Raw genomic sequence first — 6,653 nt, 5'->3', positions numbered from 1 at the left:
CTTACTGCTGTTGCCCCCACCTCAAACACATCTGGTCACTGAGAAGAGTGAATATTGTCACATGGTTTGTAGGGATGCATTTTGGTCTGCTTGGAGTTCACTTGGGTTTTTCTCTGTGTAAAAACAGACCAAACTACGCAAAAATGCTACAAGTTTACAAACTAATCAACTGATCTTGACCAGAATACACAAACTATAGGAGTGAAAACATCCTAAGTTTGTTGCTCACAGGAGTGGCATGTGGTCTTCTGCTTCCTCTTCAAGTCTAAATATCTTGTGTGTTCAGAGATGCTCTTCTGCATACCTTGGGTGTAACAAGTGGTTATTTGAGTTACTGTTGAAGAACTCTGAACTCTGTGACCTCTGAGATAAAAAAAAAAAGAATTTTCTCCTGGAGAACTTGATATTTTCTCTTTTCCAGATCCTTCACTGTACACTCTGTAGATGGTTGTGTGGGAAAATACCAGAAGATTGACATTTCCTGAAAGTCTCTTAAATCACTTTTTTGCCTCCTTCTGATGCTCACTTTGAACTTAGGTTTGGCTACATACCAAAATGCACAGAGCTGCTGCCATGTGATTGACCAATTAGATACTGGTGTATTTAATGAAGTGGTCAGTCAATGTATGTAAAGCTCCGTTGCACCGACTTGATTTTTACATAAAGTGATTTATAAATAAAAGACTATTTCTTCTTCCAGAAATTTAATTCAGTGTTGATAATAAATTCTGTAGCATTTAAAGGCCAAAGAAAAACTACAGCAACTTCTTTTAAAGTCCTTAAAAACTGAGGCGACAGTACTCTCTTTCATATAAAACCTCCAAACTGTCATGTTTGTTCTGATGTTTCATGTTTCATTTTTTAAACAGTCAGTTTAAAAATTCTTGCCTCTTTCAAAAAAGAGGCAAGAATTTATCCTAATGTTTATCTTCTAAGCGAGTTAGACCCTGACAACTGTGAAGCAGAAAGAAACGAGCCCCTAAGATGTTGAAGTCTATTTTTATTCATGCTTTTCTCTTCTTCTTTCAAGGTAGACAACATCTGCATTTCCTAAGGGCTTTTTGGTTTTTCTAAAGAGGATATACTTTGATAAGAGATTTGAAGTATTTGAAGTAATCTGCAGCTTTGGAGTCAAGATAAGGCCACGTTCAAGTGTTGAGAAATGTGCAACTTCGGAAACTTATGAGACCTGTTTTCCATACAAACTTGTGTTCATTGTTAAAATCGCTCCAGGAGATCAAGGTTAATATTTCATTGCATCCCCCTTCAGAGGACAATGAGATGGGAAACAAAGCCTCCCTCCTGACTCTGGTCATCAATGTGTAATATGTTTTCTTTTTCCTCCTGTGTGCCATCAAATAAACTAAACTTCCTTACAGATAAATGCCCAACATATCTCGCATTTGTGTTGTTTTTGAACACTAGTAAAGTACGACCACAGCATTGGAGGCTAGAGGAGTCGCACACACTCAAAGCTCCTCACCAAACAAAAGTCTATTCATCATCGGTTTTTGCCAGGAGGCAATGTGTACCCATTATGGGCCGCATTGACCACATGAACAGAAAGGGTCAGACAGTATTTTCCATTAGGAGCGTGGAGCTTTAGAGTTGAGGGCGAAGGCTTTTAGAGCATGCTGAACACTTATGAGTGCTTTATTGTTCCCAAGACATAGGAGTGCTCCGGTTTGAGCTATCGGGGATAAATTCTCAACATAAAAGAGGATAGGAGCACGTTATAAAAAGGAAATTGGTTCAAAAGGGCTTATATGTTGCTCTTCATTTTTGTCATCGTTTATGTTTAAGCAAAGCTTCATCTTTATCACCAAACCGTATATCTACTTCTTTTTTTTCCCACTACAGGCTTAGAAAAATAATGTTTTAATACCAATAAAATAGGAAATTATTAGAGGTTTTTATGTCCTCAGCCAGATTTAAAATATTTCAAGAAAGAGCGGAGAGGGTGTATCAACTGTTCCTGTAACAAATATTTACTTTAATCACTATTTATAAGAGGAAAAAAAGATCCCCAGCATTAATACACCACCTTCATCAGAATTAAATGTTTGAATAACCATCAGAGTAATTTGATTTTGGTGTGACTGAAAGGAACCCTGAAATGTGTAGCCAAAGGACAGATATGTGGATGGATGAATGGATGGATGGATGGGTGGATGGATGAATGGATGGATGGATGGATGGATGAATGGGTGGATTGATTGAGAGGAGCTTGACATTTGTGATTCTGAGTCAACATCTTAATCTGTTTCATGGATTACAGTGCTGATGGTCCAACTGGCAATCCACCCAATAAGGGTGATTAGAGAAGTCTAAAGTTGGCCAACACTGGCTTATTACCAATTCCTGCTAAGATTTTCACATGTTCAAATGAATATTGTGTCTTAATTATATTTGTGATGGTTATGTGTTGATTTCACTTTTGGGTTTGCAACTGTAAATACTGTGCCTTGTGATTTTTGTAGTGTGACCTGGTCCCTAGTTTGGCTTGTTGGTCGATTTTATTAGAACTTCCATTAGGCTGCAATCTAAAATGATTCAATTCATATCAGAGAGCCAATATAGGAGACCAGTGATACATTTTACAGATTCAAGTAGCCAGACAGCATTGAGAAATTCTTTTGGAGATACCTGTCTGGTTTCTCTGCATTACTGCGTCTTCTCATCATGGAGTTTATCTGTTGAATCTGATAAGCAGCACTAACAGCACTGACAACAGAAGCTTGAAATACAAAAAGCCAACACTAAGTGCACCGGTTAAAAAAGAAGTATCAAATCTCACATGGTAACAATAGCAGGACAAACTTAACACTTCAGGGGGGAAATGCTTTGATGTTTATGTGTTTGAGTTCTTGGAAAGTGGCTCATGAAAGCAACAACATCAAATTAAAAATTACACTCACCAGCCACCTCATTATAGATACATGTTCAACGAGTTGCTGCCATATGACTGTCTGATTAGATATCTGTATTAACAACCAGTTGAAGTTCAAAATGAGCATCACAATGGGGAAGAAAAGTCATTAAAGTGACTCTGAACGTGGCATGGCATTTAGTCTGAATATTTTAGAAAGTGATGATCTTCTGGCATTTTCCCACACAGCCATCTGTAGAGTTTACACAAAACAGTCTGCAAAACAAAATATATCCAGTGAGTAACAGTTCTCTGGGAGAAAATGATGATGTCAGAGGTTAGAGAAGAATAGGCAGAAGAAAACTTTGCCTGGTTTAATGAGTCTTAATTTCTGCTGTGACGCTCGAATAGTAGGTCAGCATGGGTCTATGCACACTTTTGGTCCCTTAGTACCAACTGAGCATCATTTAAGTACCACAGCCTACCTGAGTGTCGTTGCTGACCACCCTTTTATGACCACAGTGTACCATCTTCTAATGGCTGCTTCCAGCAGGGTGTCACAAAGCTCAGATCATCTCAGACTGGTTTCTTGAACATGACGATGAGTTCACTGTACTCACATGGCTTCCACAATCACCAGATCTAAATCTAACAGGGCTGGGATGTGGTGGTTTTTGATCTGTAACTGACAAATCTGCAGCAACTGTGTAATGTTGTCATGTTAATACAGACCATAGATGAATCTATATCTTCGTGGCATTGATGAATCTATGCCATGAAGAATCAAGACAGGTTTGAAGGCAACAGGGAGTCTAACCTGGATCTAGAATGATGTAAGTAAAAAAGCTTTGATTAGAAGCTGAGTGTATTTTTAAAAAAAAGCTCTTGATCACATTTAAAGCCTCAGAGGAATTTACCTCAGTTTGATTTCGAAATAAGTCCAATAAAAACATCAATATACAACAGCCTTCAGCTGAAACAAGAAAAGATATAAATGTAGATACAGAACCTACATAAAGTTCAAAAAGAAGGTAAAGGCTAACCTTAATATAGATTATCTGATGTGGGATGCAGAAAAACTGAGATCTGTATCTAGCTAATGGTAAAACCAACATTGTGTCCTTGAACATTTATCTGAAAACTCATTAGAATCCAGTATTAGAATAATAATAATATATAATATAACAGACAGGTGAAAATCTAAAATTACAGGGGGGCACGAATACTTCCTCGTGCTACACCAAAGCTTTATTAAAAAACAAATTCTGGTCATCTATGGATGTGTCAGCTGTGTAATTTCTCATAAACATGACTAAACCATGCCTGCAGTCATCTTTAAACAGCCATATGGCTTTTTAAAAATATCATATAAGAATTATTATCAGCATATAAGTGACAACACATACAGACAGATGCAGGAGGCCCAGAATATTGCTTTATGACACATACAAGTTTTATTAGAATATTTTGATATAATTTATTTATTCTTTACTTGTTTCATTTCCAATAATCAGCAGACGATTTTGAAAGTTGAATGGCTGTAGCCCAAGTCTATGACAGTCAGTGGTTACATGTTGTTGCTGTTACTCACGGAAAATCAATACTGATTGCAGAGGAAGGGATAACAGGCGTAGCTCAAAGTCAATATGAATCGTCACTCTCCTACTTTGCCTCTTTATTGTCCGCATGAAAGAGATTCTTACATTTCTAAGTTGTGGTGTTTCTCGGAGTCATTTTAGCACTTTTATTCTAGTCTTTTATGCTGATTTTCTACTTTAGCTCAAGATGGCCAAGACTGAAGTCTGTGAATTGGAAACTCAAGGAACATGAGAGGCAATAAGCTGCATATTGCAACTTAGTGTTGTGCAAAAGTCTCGAGTCACTTGTTATTTCTTTATATTCTTCCCCCCAAAAAAGAAAAACAGGTGTAGCAATTTACACTGAAACAGCAAAAGAACACTATTCATTTTGGAATTTCCTGTATTTTGTGACTTAATAATTGCAGTGATGGTAGACACTGGTACTGCTGAGCCACCAGGACAACCCTTTATGAGTCCGAGTTTCACAACTAACATGGAAAAGTTGAATTATGCTGCCAGCTCTTCCATCTCTTTCCCCACATGTGTGACCACTTTCATCCTCTCATCAACAATCAGTGGGATTGACTGTCAGTGCGATCTTCTCTCACTCTCTCCTTCACGCCTCTCTGCCTCCATTAGGACCCTGGTACCCTGATAGGGGATGTGGGTGGATATGAGGACAGGCTCTGTTTGGCAGGAGTGTTGGGGGTAGGGGTGGGGGTACATTTACTGGATCAGCCTGGGTTCATCACCTTGCTGGAGGCCATAGGCGGCGGGGGGGTTGACTCTACTTATAGGGCCTTAGGAGCTGTCCCAACTCTCAGTGTGCCCAAAATCTGCCATCTTGGTCCTAAACTCCCAGACTGCACCCAACCTGCTCTGCCCTGATCAGGAGCATCCCTACATCTTAACCGGTAAGCAGTTTAACCTTTGACCTTTTGGTCCTTGTGGCCATTAACACTCCATCTCAAAACATTCCACAGATTCTCAAAGGACTGTCGTACTTAGAACCAGCAAAGATTAGACTTAATTATACAAGGGTGTTACATAAACTAGCTTTTTTTGATGGTTACCACTACTCTTGGATCTTTTTGGAGTTTTGAAGATGAGCCAAGACATTTTTTGGGGGGGGAGGGGGGGTGTCAAATAATGAGCAGATTTCCTCTGACGTCATGCTCCATTTTACCCCACACTCTTTCTCCTTCTTTGCCTCGTATGATTCAATGTGGAGCAAATTTAATGCTCTATTTGTAGTTTATCCCATGGGCCATTTTACAGTCGGGTGGTTAGGTGGGTAGGCATGTTTACCATTTAGTGGTCTATAGGAAGAAAAATTAAAAGCCTCATCACAAAAACCCGCTTTTTGTAATTTGATACATAATCAGTTTTTCCAATGGAGCGCTTCGGTGTCAAATAAAAAACACAGACAAAGAGGTGAATCATGTTCTTCATTGTCTGCACTTGCCCCTAATCCAGACAGTATAACCCCACTGTTTTGCTTTCTCCTGGCAGCTCCCTTAAATGTTCTGCCGCTGCTGCCGTCCCACCCTAATAATGTCAGATTAAGCTCTGCACAACTGTCCATCTGACATGAGGGCTGGATTTGTGCTGGATTTGAAAATCTGGACGGGATGCCTCCATCCAAAAGCTCTGTAATTCTGCACACACACACTCACAGAAGCAGATTAAAAAGCAGAGGATGCGCAAGTCCACGAAGTCTGTCGGTCCGCCACGCTGCCGTGCACAGTTTGGCACGGGTGCATTTTGCTTTGCCCTCGATCGCTTTGAGGTGTCTGGTTGCGTCAAGCCCCGACAAAGTTCCTCAACTGTCCTGAGCTGAGTCCCTCATAAACAAGCACTTTGGCAGCAGTGCCGCAGCATTGTTTTAATCTGAGGTTGGGATTATTTGAACATGTAGCTGGGTTATTCATGTGTCGATTGTTATCGGCAACGACAAGGACGCCGGCTTTGTGGATTTCAGAGATTTGGGGGGTTGGTGGGTGCTCGACCCTTCCCTGGCACAGATGAACACCCCGGAGGCTACAATTCTGATTCAGACCAGCCTCATCCCCAGACATGCCCTGGTGATGCCCGTGTGCCTCACTGGGCACGTCCCTATTTTGTTGCAGCTGACGGAAAGAGGGGGGTGGGGGGTGTTGGGGGTTGATGGGGTGGTGGGTGATGGTCACCCAGATTATGCCTCA

This window comes from Pundamilia nyererei, unplaced genomic scaffold, assembly GCF_000239375.1.
Source record: "Pundamilia nyererei isolate P.nyererei 1_Seehausen unplaced genomic scaffold, PunNye1.0 scaffold00383, whole genome shotgun sequence".
Taxonomy (NCBI): domain Eukaryota; kingdom Metazoa; phylum Chordata; class Actinopteri; order Cichliformes; family Cichlidae; genus Pundamilia; species Pundamilia nyererei.
This window is presented reverse-complemented; position numbering follows the sequence as displayed.